Below are 22,871 nucleotides of genomic sequence, written 5' to 3' on the forward strand. Positions count from 1 at the left end.
TGCCCACTCTCGCCACTATTATTCAACATAGTACTAGAAGTCCTTGCAACAGCAATCAGAAGACAAAAAGGGATCAAAGGTATCCAAATCGGCAAAGAAGAAGTCAAACTGTCTCTCTTTGCAGATGACATGATACTCTATATGGAAAACCCAAAGGAATCCACTCCCAAACTATTAGAAGTTATAGAACAATTCAGTAAGGTGGCAGGATACAAAATCAATGCCCAGAAATCAGTTGCATTTCTATACACGAATAACGAGACTGAAGAAAGAGAAATTAGGGAATCCATCCCATTTACAATAACACCAAAAACCATACGTTACCTTGGAATTAACTTAACCAGAGACGTAAAGGACCTATATGCTAGAAACTATAGATCACTTTTGAAAGATATTGAGGAAGACATAAAAAGATGGAAAAATATTCCATGCTCATGGATTGGAAGAATTAACATAGTTAAAATGTCCATACTACCCAGAGCAATCTACACTTTCAATGCTATCCCGATCAAAATACCGAGGACATTTTTCAAAGAACTGGAACAAATAGTCCTTAAATTTGTATGGAACCAGAAAAGGCCCCGAATCTCCAAGGAACTGTTGAAAAGGAAAAACAAAGCTGGGGGCATCACAATGCCGGATTTCGAGCTGTACTACAAAGCTGTGATCACAAAGACAGCATGGTACTGGCACAAAAACAGACACATCGACCAATGGAACAGAATAGAGAACCCAGAAATGGACCCTCGGCTCTTTGGGCAACTAATCTTTGATAAAGCAGGAAAAAACATCCGGTGGAAAAAAGACAGTCTCTTCAATAAATGGTGCTGGGAAAATTGGACAGCTACATGCAAAAGAATGAAACTTGACCACTCTCTCACACCATACACAAAAATAAACTCCAAATGGATGAAAGACCTCAATGTGAGACAGGAATCCATCAAAATTCTAGAGGAGAACATAGGCAACAACTTCTATGACATCGGCCAGAGCAACCTTTTTCACGACACATCTCCAAAGGCAAGAGAAATAAAAGATAAAATGAACTTATGGGACTTTATCAGGATAAAGAGCTTCTGCACAGCCAAGGAAACAGTCAAAAAAACTAAGAGACAGCCCACGGAATGGGAGAATATATTTGCAAAGGACACCACAGATAAAGGACTGGTATCCAAGATCTACAAAGAACTTCTCAAACTCAATACACGAGAAACAAATAAACAAATCATAAAATGGGCAGAAGATATGAACAGACACTTTTCCAATGAAGACATACAAATGGCTAACAGACACATGAAAAAATGTTCAAAATCATTAGCCATCAGGGAAATTCAAATCAAAACCACACTGAGATACCACCTTACGCCAGTTAGAATGGCAAAGATAGACAAGGCAAGAAACAACAATTGTTGGAGAGGATGTGGAGAAAGGGGATCCCTCCTACATTGTTGGTGGGAATGCAAGTTGGTACAGCCACTCTGGAAAACAGTGTGGAGGTCCCTTAAAAAGTTAAAAATTGAACTACCCTATGACCCAGCCATTGCACTACTGGGTGTTTACCCCAAAGATACAGACGTAGTAAAGAGAAGGGCCATATGCACCCCAATGTTCATAGCTGCATTGTCCACAATAGCCAAATCATGGAAGGAGCCGAGATGCCCTTCAACAGATGACTGGATTAAGAAGCTGTGGTCCATATATACAATGGAATATTACTCAGCTATCAGAAAGAACGAATTCTCAACATTTGCTGCAACATGGACGGCACTGGAGGAGATAATGCTAAGTGAAATAAGTCAAGCAGAGAAAGACAATTATCATATGATTTCTCTCATCTATGGAACATAAGAACTAGGAGGATCGGTAGGGGAAGAAAGGGATAAAGAAAAGGGGGGTAATCAGAGGGGGGAATGAAACATGAGAGACTATGGACTGTGAGAGGCAAACTGAGGACTTCAGAGGGGAGGGGGTGGGGGAATGGGATAGACTGGTGATGGGTAGTAAGGAGGGCACGTATTGCATGGTGCACTGGGTGTTATACGCAACTAATGAAGCATCAAACTTTACATCGGAATCTGGGGATGTACTGTATGGTGATTAACACAATATAATAAAATAAAATTTAAAAAAAAAAAGTTGTGCTGAAAATTAGTGGGATTGAGCTTAAAAGGCTAAGACCTAACAGAATACCTTCCTTGTCCTTGTTTACATTGACATTTCCCACCTTCCCAGTCTTCTTTCCCTTTCCCATCCCACAGATAAATTTTAAGATTTCATTAATATTTATTTTCTTTGGAACAATTGAACTTTGTTTATTTTTCAGCTCTCAGGTAAAATAACAGATCAACACCCCTTTTATGAACTAAACAAATTATATATCACTTTTCTGGGCCCAAAATATTCCAGGGCCTAAGGGATATGTTATAGTGGTTAAGAGTGCTGGCACTCAAATTTCAGGTGCACTATGTCCTGGTGTGTCCTTGTGGAAGTTATTTATCGTCACTGAGTCTAGAGTCCTTGTCAGTAAAATAGGGTTTGTTGAGAGGATCAAACAGAATTATGACCTATAATACTTAATACAGTGCCTGCATACAGTAAGCACTTGAAAAATTATAGGCATTATTATTAGGATTGCATAGGGCTTTAATCGGAATTATAACTAGGTACATTGCAGTGAACTCTCCCATATGTGAAATTTTTATTGGTCATTCATATACTATGCTGATTCACAGGGCCTTCTTACTTAAGACAGATTTATAAATGTATGGATTTCAGAATTGGACTTCTCTTGCTGCTTAACATAAAAGGTTCAGTGTACTTCAGGATATTTTGGGGAATTAGGGAAAGCTTCCTAGAAGAACTGATTTCCAAATTGAGGCTTAAAATTGAATAGAAGTCAGATAGGTAAGAATAAAGGGGAAACTATTCAGGGCAGAAGTAACAACATGCACTTAAACCGGAGGATGATGGTAAACAGGCAAATTTAAAAAGGTGAAAGTCATTCAATATGCTGTCACATAGCATGGTGCATTTGGAGAATATTCAGAAATGAGCTACAAAGATGAGTCAGTTCAGGTCTCAAAGGGTTGTGCAAGCCATAGTAAGTATTTTGGACTTTAAGGCAAAGGGTAGACAGTACTAGGTATTAAGAAAAGGAGAGAAATAATTAGGTCTGTATTTAGAAAAATGTATCTGGGCTGCAATGTGGAAAATAAGTGGCAAGTCAAGATGGGAAGCATGGAGAGAAGTTAAGAGGGTGCTGTTCAGTTTCCAAGTTAGTGAAAACAGTGGCCTGGAAAAAGAGAATGTAGGTGACAATGGAGAAAGTGAATCTGGGCCTATATTCACTAGGATATGGTGATGGATTAGATATCAGTGATTAAGAAATAGGTGAGGTGATGACAACTACCAGATGTCTTGCTAAGACACTGGCATCACCACTAGAGAAGACAAAGGAACAGTAGGTCTCAGGTAGGAGATAATGGGGTCAATTCAGTTTTGGACAAACTTGTAGCATGTGTGGTACCTCTAAATGGAGATGCCCAAGTAGTTGGATGTGTGAGTTGGAAGCTCAAGAGAATTCAGAGGGAGATTTGACATCTAGATTAATTGCAGAAGGGTGGGTACAATGATAAGACAGAATCATAGTTGATAACCACCTTATCCACAGTCATTCAGGGCTTATTAGTCTAAACAAGTATCCCAAACTCACGACATAAGGGTATGGTTTTTCTGTCCTGGCCAACTGTTAGAATAAACAGGAGGGTGGGGGTATAGAAAACTGCAGTGGGCAGGGAACATTTCAGGGATGGTGAAGTGGCCTCCAATGTCAACATGACTGCTGAGAAATCACATAAAAGTAAAGGAGGAGAGAGGTAGTGGGTAGGAATGGATAGGAAAGAGAGTACGGAGACACTAAGGGAGGATAATTCTTTCAAGAAGTTTGGTTATAAATGGGTGACTAGGGAAGTTGATGGAGGAGTGGAGAGAAAATTTATTATTATTATTATTATTATTATTATTATTATTATTATTTGAGATGGGAGCACTGGAGCAGGTTAATTGCAAAGGGAAGGAGCCAGTAGAGTAAGTGATTGAAGATATAGGGGTGAGAAGATACCTGAAAGATCCAAGTCCTGGACAATGTGTGAGGACATAATTCAGGCACAACAGAGGACTGATATTAGATAGGGGAAGAGATTTTTTTTTTCCTGAATGGGAGGGAAAGTTGGGGGGGATGCAGTAAGTTTGCAGGTTTAGTCTAGAAGTGGAAAAATATGTTTTCTCTGAGAAAGAGAAGAAACCCCCTGCTGTGTACAAAGCCATAAGGTAGCAGGACTGCAGTTGTGAGAAGTGAAGGTCATAAACCGTCCCCTGCAATGAATGGAAGAGGGCTTAATTAAGGGAGGGCAGGAATTTTGGCTGTGGCACTAAGAGCTGTAATCAAGTAGGAGCTTATGATTTTCAAGTAGAGCCCATCTTCACTTGAAGTGGGGGGACTGTGTAGTTTTTCTCCAGCAGCCTGGTGTGGGCTTAGAGACCTGGGCACGTGGATTCATTGAGGGTTGAGGGTTTTTTTGTAGGCAAGACAATGGAAAGAAAATGGAGCACAGGAAGTAGGTAAGTCAATAGCTGATATGATAGAGCCTGAAATCCATGAGGGAAAGGAGAGAGAGTGAAGAGAGAAGGCTGCTGACTGAAAAGGAAAACAATGAGAGGGGAAGTCAAAGAAGAGTCTTGGTGAAGTCAGACAGCAGCTGGAATGGGAGTACCTGAGTGGAAAAGCTGAACAGATAGGTAGTTATGCAAACAAGCAATTTTATCAAGGAGCGTTACTGATGACCTTTCTGAATTCTGTGTTTTACCTTGCTCAGTTTGGCTGATGCTATTTAATAGTTATGGTTAACAAATCTCCTATGATTATAAATGGAATGTTTCTCACATTGCCATAAAATGTTCAGAGAATGGTAAATGTAAATATCAGTGTGAGATAACTGAATGCAGTGGTTAAGAGCTCAAGATTTGAGGTTGGATAATTGGGTTAAAATCCTGTGTCTTGATCCTGTTTTCTTATTTATAAAATTGGGATAAAATGGTATTTACTAAAGAAAAATAGTGAAACGACTCAACACAGGTAAAGTATTTAGAATAGTTTTTGATACATGGTAAGTACCCAGTAAATGTTAGCTATTATTACCATTACTATTATAATTAGAATTCATATCCTGCTAGGTCCAAAAATGGCCATAGGGACAATTTTGTCTAGTTAGCTCATTTTACAGATGAGGAACCTGAAGTTCATCACAAATATTGCCATTCCAAGTCAGGCAATAGACCTAGGTCTAGGTCTAGATTCTTTTTTTTTTTAAAGATTTTATTTATTTATGTGACAGAGAGACAGACAGCGAGAGAGGGAACACAAGCAGGGGGAGTGGGAGAGGAAGAAGCAGGCTCCCAGCAGAAGAGCCTGATGTGGGGCTCGATCCCAGAACGCCAGAATCACGCCCTGAGCTGAAGGAAGATGCTTAACGACTGCGCCACCCAGGCGCCCCCAGCTCTCTACATTCTTAGTCATTCTCTATCCTTTCTGTGTTATGATGTTCAGATTGTAGCTGTGTACAAAGAATCAGAACTGCGCATTGGCCCCTCCCCCTCAGACAGAGGAGTGCATAACACAGAGATGCCCAGCAGAGAGTTCCTCCCCAGGCCAATCCTGTTCCTTCACCATTGTATAAGGCAGTCATGCACAAGATGCAGTGGAGGCAGACCCAGAGATCTGTGGCAAGGTCACCAAACTGCCCTTCACAGGCCTCGTGCCATCTCATCATAACAAAGACAATTGCACTTTCACAAGTCAGTGCATTTTCTGTGGTTCCGTGACATGAAGGCAGCAGCCGTTCCCATCCAATTTACTGTCCTGTCCAGATGGTGCAAGAAAAGATATAATTGAAGTCACTGATGGTATTTTAAAGTCGGTACTCTGTAAGCACCAATACTTTCCAGTCTTTGATTGTTTACAAAATCTTCCAGCCAAAATTGGATGCAAACTGACCTGTCCTGCTCTGAAGTAATGAAGCTAATGCTGAGAAAAATTGGTGATTACTTTCTCAATTCCTATGCCTCCAAAGATTGTGTGCACAAATTTTTCTGACTGATGGCCTCTGGATCCCTGTCATGACCAAATACTCAGGCAATCCTTCTTGAGATGTATATCACCTCTAAAATTTGCCTAAGTTGATTATTAAAGAACTTAAACTGAACCCTTGAAAATCATACAGAGTAAATCATGCTGATGAGATTTCCAAACCAATTTTGGGTTCAGGTGGCTTAATTTAGTTCAAATCCCTGTGTGCTCCAAATCAGAATCTTGATTTGTGGTTTCTCAGCTGTGGCATCAGCCTTCCCAAAAAGTAGTCAGGGTTTTGTTTTGGTTTGATTTGTTTTGTTGTGGCTGGTGCTGCTATTTTTTTTCTAATTGAAATTAGAAGCAAAGGCTATGTGAGTTATTTATAGTTACTACATTTGACATCATCCTATGCATTTAGGTCTAGAGAAGTAATGTTAAACTCCACTCTGCATCAGAGATACCTGATAAGCTTTCACAAAATATAAATCTCTGGGTGTTATTTTTCAAGTATTTACAAGGTGGTTCAAATATAAGGCAAGGTTGAAAATCATCGCTCTAGACATGTGCTTCTCAAATTTTAATGTGCATATGAATTCTTATTCCTGAAAACGTGATCTGTAGACCGGCACCACTGGCAACATCACTGAGCATATTAGGAATGTAGAGTCTCAGGTCCCACCCCAGACCTAGTGAGTCAGAATCTGTACTTTATCAGAATCCCAGGTGTATCATGTGCACATTAAAGCTTGAGAAGTAGTGCTCTAAAGAGTCCTGTTTCCTTTTATAGATCATGATTTAGATATGCTGTCCATCAAATAGATGTTGTACCTGAGACGTGGCATGGAAATCCTAACAACTAGACCTCCCTGAGTCAAAGATCATGAAAGGCTTTTCCACATTACTCTTAATATGTAATAAGAATTTTCAAAAAAGTAAGGTATAAAACTGTATATAAAGAATGATTTCAGGGACACCCATGTGGCTCAGTTGGGTAAGGGTCTGACTTCAGCTCAGGTTGTAATCCTGGGGTCCTGGGATGGAGTCCTGCATTGGGCTTCCTGCTCTGTGGGGAGCCTGTTTCTCCCTCTTCCTCTGCCTCTCTGTCTCTCATGAATGAATAAATAAAATCTTTTTAAAAAAGAGAATGATTTCAGTTATACAAAATGCAAATAAAAATAAAGGAAATAAATGTTATCTCTGAATTATAAAAATGTGGGTGATTTTTATTTTTTTATATTATTTGTGTCTTACTAGTTTTCTATAATACTATGATCAGAAAAAGAAGATAATTTAAACAAGACAAAGATCCTATAAAAATGTCTAAATTTCTCATTATCTTTTACACTTCTTAGCCCCTACAGGCAAAGTTTTCAGTTCAATGTTAAAATTTATCTACAGATGTTATTTCAATGTATTAATCTCTAGGCTTTTCTGTTGTTAGGCAAAATCCCTGATTTTTTAAAAGAGCAAGAAACTCAGTATCTCAGAGCATATAGTGATGAACTTCTTGTCAGTCTTGAGGAAAAGCAGGAAAAAAAATTACTTTAGAAAGTGAGAGGAGAGAGTTGGGAGGTTAAGATGACGGAGGAGTAGGGGACCCCTTTTTCAGCCGGTCCCCTGAGTTGAGCTGGATAGGTACCAGACCAGCAGGAACATCCACGGAATCAGCCTGAGACGCAGGAAGATACATCTGGATCTCTACAAATGAACATCTCCAGCGCTGAGTATCGAGGTACGAAGCGGGGAGCCGTGAAACCGCGCACAGATATCGGAAGCTAAACAGAAGGGGGAGGGAGCCGCCGTGTCAGGGCGCCGGGAAGCGGTAGCCACCTGCAAGGGGGAGCGGACAGACCGCGGACCCGCACGCTTGAGACAGCAGGCTGAGAAGGGAGCTCCGGGAGCGCACGCGGGACGGCTGGCGGTTGGCGGGCCACCTGCACGGGGGAGCAGGCGGACTCGCGGACGGCACCCGCGAGACAACAGACTTAGAACGCGAGCTCCAGGAGCGCGCGCGCAGGGCGGCTGGCGGGCCACCTGCACCGGGGAGCGGGCGGACCGCGGACCCGCACTCTAGAAATGGCAGACTGAGTCCGTGAGCCGGGAGCGTGCGCCACCAAGCATCTCACAGAGCTCTGGAGCTCCGGTGTGCTCACTGGATCGAGGCTGAGACCGGGAGCTCCGGGAGCGTCCGCGGGGCGGCTGGCGGCTGGAGGGCCACCTGCACGGGGGAGCAGGCGGACTCGCGGTCAGCACCCGTGAGACACCAGACTGAGACGGGGAGCTCCGGGAGCCCGCGCGGGGCGGCTGGCGGCGGGCGGGGTTGGAAACACAAAGGACAGAGACGTGCCGGCCCTGGAAGTGAGGGCTGGGACGCCGGGTGTGGGGCGCACAGCCCGGGATGCTGCAGGGTTGAGCAGCACCAACAGAAACAGAGTTAAAGTGGCCAGAACATCAGTGGAGAACGATCCGCGATCCCTCTGTTCTGAGACAGAGGCTGAATTTCAGCCGCTGCTGCTCTCTCAGAAGAGGCATAGCAAACCGCCAGGGAAAGCCGCCAGAGAACAAAAGCCCGGAAATACCGGCTCACAGGGTGCCCATCCCCATCCCCCCTCGCAAGGGACACAGAGACTCTACCCAAACAGGGTTTTCTGAGTACCTGCAGGCAGGCCCCTCCCCCAGAAGGCAGGCTGAAAAATCAAGAAGCCCACAACCCGGAGCGCCTGAGTGGCGCAGTCACCAAGCACCTGTCTTCGGATTAGGGTGTGATCACAACGCTCCGTAAGGAGTCCTTCATCGGGCTTCTCCACCGGGAACCTGCTTCTTCCTCTCCCACTCCTCTGCTTGGGTTCCCTTTCTTGCTGACTGTCTCTCTCTCTCTCAAATAAATAAATAAACTCTTTAAGGAAGAAGCCCACATCCCTAAGATCTCTATAAAACAAGGGCGCACGGCCTGGGTCCCAGTCAACACTTGGGCTCTGGACAACCCTGCAATCTCTCTTCATCAGAATGACGAGAAGGAGAAGTCCCCCCCAGCAAAGAAAAGATAATGAGTCTGTGGCCTCTGCCACAGAATTGGCCTCGGCCACAGAATTAATACATATGGATGTATCCCAATTATCAGAAATGGAATTCAGAGCAACAATGGTCAAGATGATGAGTAAACTTGAAAAAAGCATCAGAGAAAGCGTTGCTGAGAATATAGAATCCCTAAGGGCAGAAATGAGAGCGAATCTGACAGAAATTAAAAATTCTATGGGCCAAATACAGTCAAAACTAGAGGCTCTGACGGCCAGGGTCACCGAGGCAGAGGAACGCGTTAGCGAATTGGAGGATGGGTTAGTAGAAGAAAAAACGAAAATAGAAGCTGGTCTTAAAAAAATCCACGCCCACGAATGTAGATTACGGGAGATTACTGACTCTATGAAACGATCCAATGTCAGAATCATCGGCATCCCTGAAGGGGTGGAGAAAAACAGAGGTCTAGAAGAGATATTTGAACAAATTGTAGCTGAAAACTTCCCTAATCTAGCAAGGGAAACAAGCATTCGTGTCCAAGAGGCAGAGAGGACCCCATCCAAGCTCAACCAGGACAAACCTACGCCACGGCATGTCATAGTGCAATTCGCAAATATTAGATCCAAGGATACAGTATTGAAAGCGGCCAGGGCAAAGAAATTTCTCACGTACCAAGGCAAAGGTATCAGGATTACGTCAGACCTGTCTACAGAGACCTGGAATGAGAGAAAGGCTTGGGGGGGCATTTTTAAAGCTCTTTCAGAGAAAAACATGCAGCCAAGGATCCTTTATCCAGCAAAGCTGTCATTCAGAATTGATGGAGAAATAAAGACGTTCCAAAATCGCCAATCATTAACCAATTTCGTAACCACGAAACCAGCCCTACAGGAGATATTAAGGGGGGCTCTATAAAGGTAAAAAGGCCCCAAGAGTGATACAGAGCAGCAAGTCACAACCGATACAAAGACTTTAAAGAGAAATGGCATCATTAAAATCATATCTGTCAATAATCTCTATCAATCTAAATGGCTTAAACTCTCCCATAAAACGCCACAGGGTTGCAGATTGGATAAAAAGACATGACCCATCCATTTGCTGTCTACAAGAGACTCATTTTGAACCCAAAGATGCATTCAGACTTAGAGTAAGGGGATGGAGTACCATCTTCCACGCAAATGGACCTCAAAAGAAAGCTGGAGTAGCAATTCTCATATCAGATAGACTGGATTTTAAACTAGAGGCCATAGAGAGAGATACAGAAGGGCACTATATTATTCTTAAAGGAAGTATTCAACAAGTGGATATGACAATTATTAATATATATGCCCCCAACAGGGGAGCAGCAAGATACACAAGCCAACTCTTAACCAAAATAAAGAGACATATAGATAAGAACACAGTAATAGTAGGGGACCTCAACACCCCACTATCAGAAATAGACAGAACACCCTGGCAAAAACTAAGCAAAGAATCAAAGGCTTTGAATGCCATACTCGACGAGTTGGACCTCATAGATATATATAGAACACTACACCCCAGAACCAAAGAATACTCATTCTATTCAAATGCCCATGGAACATTCTCAAGAATAGATCATGCTCTGGGACACAAAACAGGTCTCAGCCAATACCAAAAGATTGAAATTATCCCCTGCATATTCTCAGACCACAACGCTCTGAAATTGGAACTCAACCACAAGGAAAAACCTGGAAGAAACTCAAACACTTGGAGGCTAAGAACCATCCTGCTCAAGAATGACTCGATAAACCAGGAAATCAAAAAACAAATTAAACAATTTATGGAGACCAACGAGAATGAATACACAACGGTCCAAAACCTATGGGATACTGCAAAGGCAGTCCTAAGGGGGAAATACATAGCCATCCAAGCCTCACTCAAAAGAATAGAAAAATCTAAAATGCAGTTTCTATATTCTCACCTCAAGAAACTGGAACAGCAACAGAGGGACAGGCCTAACCCACTGACAAGGAAGGAGTTGACCAAGATTAGAGCAGAAATCAATGAATTAGAGACCAGAACCACAGTAGAGCAGATCAACAGGACTAGAAGCTGGTTCTTTGAGAGAATCCATAAAATTGATAGACCACTGGCAAAACTTGTCCAAAAACAAAGAGAAAGGACTGAGATTATTAAAATTATGACTGAAAAGGGAGAGGTCACGACCAGCACCATTGAAATTGCAAGGATTATTAGAAACTTTTATCAACAGCTATATGCCAAAAAACTAAACAATCTGGAAGAGATGGAGGCCTTCCTGGAAACCTATAAACTACCAAGACTGAAACAGGAAGAAATAGATTTCTTAAATAGGCCAATTAACTATGAAGAAATTGAGTCAGTGATAAACAACCTTCCAAATAATAAAACTCCAGGCCCAGACGGTTTTCCTGGGGAATTCTACCAAACATTCAAAGAAGAAATAATACCTATTCTCCTAAAGCTATTTCAAAAAATAGAAACAGAAGGAAAGCTACCAAACTCATTCTATGAGGCTAATATTACCTTGATCCCCAAACCAGGCAAAGACCCCCTCAAAAAGGAGAATTACAGACCGATTTCTCTAATGAATATGGATGCCAAAATCCTCAACAAGATCCTTGCTAATAGAATCCAACAGTACATTAAAAGGATTATCCATCATGACCAAGTGGGATTCATACCTGGGATGCAAGCATGGTTCAACACTCGCAAATCAATCAATGTGATACATCATATCAACAAGAAAAGACTCAAGAACCATATGATCCTCTCAATTGATGCAGAAAAAGCATTTGACAAAATACAGCATCCTTTCCTGATTAAAACCCTTCAGAGTGTAGGAATAGAGGGTACATTTCTCAATCTCATAAAAGCCATCTATGAAAAGCCTACTGCAAGCATTATTCTCAATGGGGAAAAGCTGGAAGCCTTTCCCTTAAGATCAGGAACACGACAAGGATGCCCACTCTCGCCACTATTATTCAACATAGTACTAGAAGTCCTTGCAACAGCAATCAGAAGACAAAAAGGGATCAAAGGTATCCAAATCGGCAAAGAAGAAGTCAAACTGTCTCTCTTTGCAGATGACATGATACTCTATATGGAAAACCCAAAGGAATCCACTCCCAAACTATTAGAAGTTATAGAACAATTCAGTAAGGTGGCAGGATACAAAATCAATGCCCAGAAATCAGTTGCATTTCTATACACGAATAACGAGACTGAAGAAAGAGAAATTAGGGAATCCATCCCATTTACAATAACACCAAAAACCATGCGTTACCTTGGAATTAACTTAACCAGAGACGTAAAGGACCTATATGCTAGAAACTATAGATCACTTTTGAAAGATATTGAGGAAGACATAAAAAGATGGAAAAATATTCCATGCTCATGGATTGGAAGAATTAACATAGTTAAAATGTCCATACTACCCAGAGCAATCTACACTTTCAATGCTATCCCGATCAAAATACCGAGGACATTTTTCAAAGAACTGGAACAAATAGTCCTTAAATTTGTATGGAACCAGAAAAGGCCCCGAATCTCCAAGGAACTGTTGAAAAGGAAAAACAAAGCTGGGGGCATCACAATGCCGGATTTCGAGCTGTACTACAAAGCTGTGATCACAAAGACAGCATGGTACTGGCACAAAAACAGACACATCGACCAATGGAACAGAATAGAGAACCCAGAAATGGACCCTCGGCTCTTTGGGCAACTAATCTTTGATAAAGCAGGAAAAAACATCCGGTGGAAAAAAGACAGTCTCTTCAATAAATGGTGCTGGGAAAATTGGACAGCTACATGCAAAAGAATGAAACTTGACCACTCTCTCACACCATACACAAAAATAAACTCCAAATGGATGAAAGACCTCAATGTGAGACAGGAATCCATCAAAATTCTAGAGGAGAACATAGGCAACAACTTCTATGACATCGGCCAGAGCAACCTTTTTCACGACACATCTCCAAAGGCAAGAGAAATAAAAGATAAAATGAACTTATGGGACTTTATCAGGATAAAGAGCTTCTGCACAGCCAAGGAAACAGTCAAAAAAACTAAGAGACAGCCCACGGAATGGGAGAATATATTTGCAAAGGACACCACAGATAAAGGACTGGTATCCAAGATCTACAAAGAACTTCTCAAACTCAATACACGAGAAACAAATAAACAAATCATAAAATGGGCAGAAGATATGAACAGACACTTTTCCAATGAAGACATACAAATGGCTAACAGACACATGAAAAAATGTTCAAAATCATTAGCCATCAGGGAAATTCAAATCAAAACCACACTGAGATACCACCTTACGCCAGTTAGAATGGCAAAGATAGACAAGGCAAGAAACAACAATTGTTGGAGAGGATGTGGAGAAAGGGGATCCCTCCTACATTGTTGGTGGGAATGCAAGTTGGTACAGCCACTCTGGAAAACAGTGTGGAGGTCCCTTAAAAAGTTAAAAATTGAACTACCCTATGACCCAGCCATTGCACTACTGGGTGTTTACCCCAAAGATACAGACGTAGTAAAGAGAAGGGCCATATGCACCCCAATGTTCATAGCTGCATTGTCCACAATAGCCAAATCATGGAAGGAGCCGAGATGCCCTTCAACAGATGACTGGATTAAGAAGCTGTGGTCCATATATACAATGGAATATTACTCAGCTATCAGAAAGAACGAATTCTCAACATTTGCTGCAACATGGACGGCACTGGAGGAGATAATGCTAAGTGAAATAAGTCAAGCAGAGAAAGACAATTATCATATGATTTCTCTCATCTATGGAACATAAGAACTAGGAGGATCGGTAGGGGAAGAAAGGGATAAAGAAAAGGGGGGTAATCAGAGGGGGGAATGAAACATGAGAGACTATGGACTGTGAGAGGCAAACTGAGGACTTCAGAGGGGAGGGGGTGGGGGAAGGGGATAGCCTGGTGATGGGTAGTAGGGAGGGCACGTATTGCATGGTGCACTGGGTGTTATACGCAACTAATGAAGCATCAAACTTTTACATCGGAATCTGGGGATGTACTGTATGGTGATTAACACAATATAATAAAATAAAATTTAAAAAAAAAAAGATGAAGAAAGAAAAAAAAAGGATCTTACTGATAGCATATGGGCGGTTGGCTACAGCAATGCCTCAGGTCTGTCTCTTCAGCATGTCAACAATACATTCCAATCTATACTTCGGTCACTTTGATTTGGGTTTCTGTTACTTACAACCAAGATTCCTAGTAAATCCAAATTCTAGGTGGTTAGCTTTCTGAAGTTGACGTGACTGTTCCACCACATTAGTGTAGACGTTCTCTCTACCTATGGCTTTGGGTATATTGGAGCCTTGGAGAATGTCCTTAATAATGACTGGTCTTGAATTAAAGGTCAAATAAGAGAGGAAAACTGCCACCCATATTCTGCATTTTAAATCAACATACCACTATTACTGCATGTGGAGGACATATAGATAGTTTGGGATGGGTTGAGGACTCACAGAAGGAGACATCATACATTTCTAAACACATAGAGAATCATTTCTGACATAGCACAGAATAGAAAATGCATCAAAATAAGTTTTTATATATGATCTGTTGCTTCACTTGATGACTTTGTTGTTACATCTGTAAATGCTTAGCATATCATACACTTTATTTTAAAGAGAGGAAGCTATTTTATTGATTTTGTTCATGCTTACCAGTTCTCACCCAAGCAACCCTGTCAATTTGCCTCTGGTACATCGCACATCAACAATCTTGATTCCTGTTTATTAGAGGAGAACCACCATTATGCCTTCTTGAATTCAAGCATTTTAAAAGATGCTTTAAAAACCAATCAGCATTTCTATGTTTTTTCCAATAACAAGTGAGAATAGCAGATGCGCCTATATTACTAAATACATAAAAATTCTTTTGAACATTTAGAACAGATATACAACTGTCATACTTTTTGGGTTTTAGTAAGAAACTGTACTTTAACTCTTCATATTATTTATTTGTCCAATTCTCTAATATCTTATTTTCATAAGGAATAGATTTTTTTCCTTTGGCTGAAATAAAAATAAGCCATTTCATATTAAGCCAGGTCATCGGAAGACCTATAAGAGAAAAACCAAACCTTTTCCATTCTTGTGTTTTGTCCAATATTTGCTTTTCTGGCTTTTGTTAAAGGAAGTCTCCCCGTCTCCCAGTCTACCTTTACATTTCAAACTCTCCCTGAAAGAAAGGATTCCTCTAAGAAGGACCTCCTTCTCAAAAAAAAAAAGGGGGGGCAAGCCAATTCTAAGCATTATTCCACATGAGATTTAAGAAAATTTTAGATAATATAAAGTTTGTCATTCTAACATTGATTTATGTGAGAAAAATACAAGTCTGTCCAAGAATATTCCCCCACCCTTCCAAGAAAACTTAAATCTGAGCTGATTGTACAGATGGCAATCAACAGAGTGAAAGAAAGGATTAGAAGATGTATACTTGGTTTATGACTGAAAGCTTTTGACATTGGAATGAAACAGACTTCTAAATCTGAGTTGTATGCCAGACTGAAAAACAAAGAGTGATGAAAGGTATGAGACTTTAAGGAGAGAGGAAAAGAGGAAAGACACACAGACCAGAGATGTGAAAGAGTAACCGTCTGGTTTATCACAGAAAATTGTACTAAATTGGTATGCCAGTTGGGCTGGCTTCATGGGTGTGTGATCTGTGCAGTTACACAGGACCCAGCTCAGAAGGACCCCATGCTTGGTTTAATGCTATGCTGTCACCATCTTGACAGTCTCTGTAATTGTTGAACCAGGGAGCCCTGCATTTTCACCTTGTACTGTGTCCCACAAATCATGTAGGTGGTCTTCATCCCAGCTCAGTTCTCCTAGGACTTCTTAGCTGTCTCATCTCTCATTTCCACAATTCTTATTTTCTACCACCAACAAAGGAATGAAATTGGCATTCTCATTTACAGACATCTTGTAGCTACAGTGAGATTCCATTTGCAAACTAGAAATTATGGACATTTCCACTTCATTGTTTCTGATCATCTGTCCATTTAAAACCAATAGAAATCTGCCTTCACTCTAAGCCCAAAAGGACAAACTCTTGAAGCATTCTACTCAAGTCATCTGATTCTGCTCTTAAGAACTCAACCTTGATATTTTTAAGACCAATGCATGCAAAGCATCATTTTCAGCACCAGGTTAGAGAAGGGCAAGAGGCAGAATCTTCTCTCAGAAGAGTTCACAAACTGGAGTGGAGGCAGACGTGACACAAATAAGGGCATGAAGGAAGCGGCGAGGAAGGGGACTTTGGGCAGATGGAGAAGTTGCAGGCTGAGTCTAGACGCACAGTGAGGACAGTGGCATCATAGTTTGTGAGAGTTGCTTTTAAACTGTCTCAAAGATAAGGAAATGAGCACTCCTTATATATAAAACAGAAGCAACCTACTTCACAGGGCAAGTTTTAAGTGCTGTAGAGAATGCTTGAAAAGTGCCTTGTCTTGGGGGCACCTGGGTGGCTCAGTCGGTTAAGTGTCAGACTCTTGATTTCGGTTCAGGTCATGCATGATCTTAGAGTTGTGAGATCGAGCTCCATGCTGGGCTCCAAGCTGGGCTCCATGCTAAGTATGGAGTCTGCTTAAGAGTCTCTCTTTTCTTCTTCCTCTGCCCCTTCCCACCCCCCCCCAAAGAAAATGCCTTGCCTGATGCCTACCACATGTTAGGGACTTGATAAAAAATATTTTCCCACTAATTACTGTTTTCATAAAAGTGACTGATACATTGCATGAAATGGAAAAAGACTGAAAGTCCCACAGCTCATCATCTGACCAGGCCATCCCAGTATCTACAGCCATGCTTAGCACTGATAAACAAGCTCTGCTTCCAACCCTCGTTCTGCCATTACCTTTGGTGTGTCATCTTGGGAAAAATCACTGAAACTTTGGTATCTTACTTCTCAAATGAGATAGTTAGATTAAATTATTCCTTAGTATTCTTCCAACTCCAAACTTTGATTCCAAGAAGGTTACTTTTTTCCTTTTCTTTTCTTTTTTGTATTAAATAATTTATTTAAAGAGATTCAAAAATCCAACTCTCCAGAGGTAATCCTTATTAAAGTTTGGTAAGTAAATATTCTGAAATTTTCTCAAATGTAATTTGCAGAGTCTTATATACACCATCATCTCATTTCTTTTTTTTTTTTTTTTTTTTTTTAAAGATTTTTTTAATGTATTTATTCAACAGAGNCCATCATCTCATTTCTTAAAACTATGTGTATACAATTCAAAAACTATATAATTACAGACACACACAATTTTATGAAATAAAACCATGGTAAAAATAAGGTTTAGCAAATTACATTTTTTCCTTTATACATTATCACATCTGATCCATTTTCTTTAATGACTTAATAGTATTCAGTTATATGGATCTCTCTGTCTTTCTCCCGACCCCCTACTTCTCATACATAGAAATTTAGGCCATTTCCAAGTAATTGTATTACAAAGAATGTTGGAGTTGACATCTTTACATATATATTTGAACATATTGTTTCAATAGTGAAATTATTTGATATTGAGGTGGTTGGTAAAATACTTATAAACATTTAACAAATTTCTTAGATATCAAATTTCCCTCCGTAAAGTGGTGATTTGTGTTCCCACTAACAGAATCCACCAAAAATGTCCGTTTTCCCCACACTCTCAGGATCAGTGGCTACTTTCAGTATGTTAATATTCTGGCCTGTATGTGGGGCACAAAATGTCTTACTGTTGTTTTATTCAGAATATTTGTATTATTAGTGAAGTGGAATTTTTGTATTAGTTATTTGCATTTCTTCTTCAGTGAACAATTTACATATTTGATTGTTCTTTCATTTAGGATATATCTTTTTTCTTGTTAGTAGAACCTTAAAAAATATATTATGCTATCTATATACTACAAGTATTTCCTCTCAGTGTGTCACTTATCTTTCAATTTTATTTATAGTATTTCTTACCATCCAGATACTTTCAATATTCTTGCAGCCACTCTGTTAAACATTTTGGATTTGATATCATTTTGAGTTTTTTATATTGTTTACAGTACCCTTCCCCAACCCAGAATTTAAAAAAATATTTTGTCTATTGCTATAGTTTGTCTCACAATAGACAAAAATACTTTGTCTGTACTAACACTCTTATTTTATTTTTTTATGTTTTGACAAGTATTCTACCTGGAATTTATCTGTCTGTATGATTTGAGATTTGAATACAGCCCTGTTTTCTTCCAAATGAAGAGCCAATTATTTTAGCTTCATTTATTGATAAACTATCTTGTTTTCCTTGATTCAAGATGTCACCTGTATCACATACTAAATTCTAATATTTATTTGAGTTTCCTTCTGGGCTTTATTTGTGAACAGCTGTTAGACTGTAGAATAAACGTGTGTCTACACTCATGGAGTGATGAGCAGCAATTATACAGCTTTGTGCAGGGATATTGACATAAAGGTCTGAGATGTTCAAAATCAATGTGGGTAGGAATATGTGCATGAATTTATGTGTGCATGGTGGCTCCTGAAGGACATTCTGTGTGCCCTTGCACCAGTTTTGCAAGGGATATAAGATGCAGAAGAGTAAGCTCAGCCATGAACTGACATCATCTAGAGAACTGCAGCTGGGGGAGAAGGGCATATGTCAGTGAGGAGTCCAACCCAGTTCATCCCACTCTCTCAGTCTCTCCCTTCTATGAGGGACTCACCTCCAAATCTGTCAACCTTACATGACGGATTACCATCCCAGCTAGGACAAATCCCTCCTCTCAGAACCAAATCTTGCCTCTTCCACAATCAAAGGAATTTGGAAAAAAATTTCAAAGTCACTTGAACTTTGTGCCCATCTGATGTGGCATTGGGAGACAGAACAAAAATGAGAGTAGGTGTGACTAAAACATAGTACAAGATAATAACCAGGGTTTGAAAAAGAGCTCTGAAATCCCTCCTGTTGTCCAAAGATTCTCCCTTCATAGGAATTTCAGATGGCACATTGCTTCCTTTGGACCTTATATCCCACATTTTAAGGCTCAGGGAACACGTGTAGATGAATAATTTATCTTTATATAGAACCTAAATCTAAATTAAGTTAAATAAATCATCACTTAAAACATTTATTTGTATTCTCCTTCAATTTGCTGCACTTGACTTAAGGATCCAACCAAAAATAAATTCATGACAAATTGATTTAGCGTTGTTAAAATAGCTACTAGGGATGCATTCAAAATAATAAAAAGGCAGTGATGTTGCTGACATAACCATTAATGCAACTACTTAAAAATTTAGAGCACACCAGTGAGAACACACTAATCTAATCAACAGACATTTAGAGAATTGTATTTTAATTTTTCAATAAGTTATTAAAGAATAACATTCTTCTTTCATTCTAATCATTTTAAAAATTCTTAAATTTCAAAATTTTTAGCTCTGAATAGGTGTAGTCTGCTTATAATATTTGTATGTGGTATAGAATATGTGTAACCTGAAAATGAGTTAGTTCCTTGGACTTGAGGGACCTAACTAAATGCGCCTCACACACTGCTAACCGACATGCTGAGGGGCCATTTTCAGCTTCTCTCCAGAGAAATGCCTTAGAATATTTATTTGTGTTAAGATGATACAGCAACAGGGATTTGGGCAAGGGAGGGATTTTAGGAACATATGGTTATGTTTTATATAGGGTTACAATGAGTGAATTGTAGCTGTTACCTGGTCATATTTTCAATAACTAGATAGTACACCTTGTCTTGGTACCTAAAAATTACAAACATCTCCATTTGGGTTAGTTTGAGAAAATGCTCCTGAATAAATTTTCATACTTTATCCATATTTCCAAAATACAATAGCATGCCATAAAAAATATTAACAAATTTTAGTCATGGGCCTCTGAGAACAAGAGAGAATTGGTCACTGTATGTTTCTGGTGGCAATGGGCTGGCATAGTGCCTAGCATCCAGTCTGGGGAAGAAGCTGGTCAGGTCAGACATGAGAAGTTTCACAGGTCCATATTTGAGATCTGAATCCTCAAGGTCTAGTTTTCCTTTCTCTCCTGCCACCTCACACCGTAGAAAGACCTGAATTTTTTGTGAAGGATGACGTTCCCTTTAATATCATGCTATATTTTTTTCTTTTTCCCTCGGTATTCACTTTTTTTTTTTGAGATTGTTGGGCAGTTTGCCTTTTACTGAACTTACCATTCTTCAGAATGTGTGGAAAGACACATCCTTTTGGCTTCCATCTCTACACAGCTAAGCACACATATCATGACTCAGGAACACCACAGAATAAGTGGTAGAAGATATATGGGCAGTCATTACTTCGATGTTTCCACGTGTGGTCAGTAGAAAACACAATTCAGGACATGTACCTGATTGGCATCATGGAAAAATGCCCTGTCTGCTTAAATGTCACCATACCAAAATAGATTATAATGGAGCTCAAACAGAAGTTTTTGGGTTTATTTTCTAGTCCTTACTGATACAGAGCACTAGATAGTATTTTTTCTATTCCACTTAGTCATCTCACTGTATTTTTGTAAGCTTGGTGGTCTTCTACGTAGATTATCTACATGGACTCTACATTTCTACATAGCATTGAGACTCTGGAGGGTTCTAGGGACCAAGATGAAAAGGTCAGTCCTCCCTTTTCCCCCAGTGTACAGACATACTACAACAAATAGCCAGAAAGCATGTACAAAACTAACTGAACACTTCTGAAGACCCAGGGAGATGGTTATTTTATGTCACATGACTTGCACTCTCAACTTATAATGTACAGTTCAAAAAGTTTTATAATTGTTTTTCAGTTTCCAGCATTTTTTTTATATTCTCCAGAAGGCTACTTTGTAAGCATTATCAATTGGGAGTGGGATAGATAAAGAGCAAATGGAAAACACCTGTCTTTGTCCTGTGCCTATGCAGCCATCACCCTCTATTTCAACTGCACATGAGCACTGTGGTATCACCAGACAGGATCTGCACTATCCCTAGTACATATTCCTTCCATTGTCACCTTCAGCCTTTGCCCATTAGAACTATTATCTAACTTGCACTATTCTTTAGGACCTTCCTGATTGTTACTGATAGTTTTCCCCACATGTTCTTTGGTGTCTTTTATTGTCTTTATGTTTTGGAGCTTATGTCTTCCCATTTGTCTCATTAAATAGCTAACATTTATTGGGTACTATGTGGCAGGGACTATTATAATTTAATTATTTTGATTTCTACAGTCACCCTAGAAAGTAGGAAGTGTTACTACTGCATTTTGTATATGAAAAAACTGGGGAAGAGAGAAGTTAGGATTTTAACATGGCACTCTAGTGCCAGAGTCTGGTGCCAAAGTCTTTGCGTTTAACAACAATGCTATAATGCTTCTTTAAAAATTATCCTCTAAAGGAGACCAGGAGCTCCGGGAGCGCACGTGGGGTGGCTGGCGGCTGGGGGCTGGTGGGCCACCTGCACCGGGGAGCGGCCGGACGGCGGACCCGCACCCTCGAGACAGCAGATGAGACCGTGAGCCGGGAGCACGCGCCACCAAGCATCTCACGGAGCTTGGGAACTCCGGTGTGCTCACTGGATCCAGACTGAGACAGGGAGCTGCGCGAGTGCACATGGGGTGGCTGGCAGCTGGTGGGGTTAGAAACAAAAAGGACAGAGATGCACCAGCCCTGGAAGTGAGGGCTGGGACGCCGGGTGTGGGGCGCACATCCCAGGACCCTGCAGGGTTGAGCAGCACCAACAGAAACAGAGTTAAAGTGGCCAGAACATCAGTAGAAAAAGGGCCGCAATCCCTCTGTTCTGTGACAGAGGCTGAATTTAGGCCGCTGCTGCTCTGGCTCTCAGAAGAGGCACAGCAGACAGCGAGGGAGAGCCACCAGAGAAAAAAAGCCTGGAAATACCAGCTCACAGGCTGCCCATCCCCATTCCCCCTTGCAGGGGACACTGAGACTCTACCCAAACAGGGTTTCCTGAGTATCGGCGTGGCAGACCCCTCCCCCAGAAAGCAGGCTGAAAAATCAAGAAGCCCACAACCCAGGGTGCCTGAGTGGTGCAGTCATTAAGCGCCTGTCTTCGGATTAGGGTGTGATCACAGAATTCTGGAAAGGAGTCCCTCATCATGCTTCTCCGCTGGTAGCCTGCTTCTTCCTCTCCAACTCCCCTGCTTGGGTTCCCTTCTTGCTTACTGTCTGTCTCTCTCTTGCAAATAAATAAATAAAATCTTTAAAGAAGAAGCCCACATCCCTAAGATCTCTATAAAACAAGGGCGCACGGCCTGGGTCCCAGTCAATAATTTGGGCTCTGGACAACCCCGCAACCTCTCCTCATCAGAATGATGAGAAGGAGAAGTCCCCAGCAGCAAAGAAAAGATAATGAGTCTGTGGCCTCTGCCACAGAAATAATAGATTTGGATGTATCCAAATTATCAGAAATGGAATTCAGAGCAACAATGTTCAAGATAATGAGTAGGCTTGAAAAAAGTATTAATGAAAATGTTACTGAGAATATAGAATCCCTAAGGGCAGAAATGAGAGTGAATCTGACAGAAATTAAAAATTCTATGAGCAAATGCAATCAAAACTAGAGGCTCTGATAGCCAGGGTCACTGAGGCAGAGGAACGCATTAAGGAACTGAAGGATGGGTTAGTAGAAGAAAAAACGAAAATAGAAGCTGGTCTTAAAAAAAATCCATGCCCACGAATGTAG

The sequence above is a fragment of the Ailuropoda melanoleuca genome, chromosome 10 (assembly GCF_002007445.2).
Source record: "Ailuropoda melanoleuca isolate Jingjing chromosome 10, ASM200744v2, whole genome shotgun sequence".
NCBI lineage: Eukaryota > Metazoa > Chordata > Mammalia > Carnivora > Ursidae > Ailuropoda > Ailuropoda melanoleuca.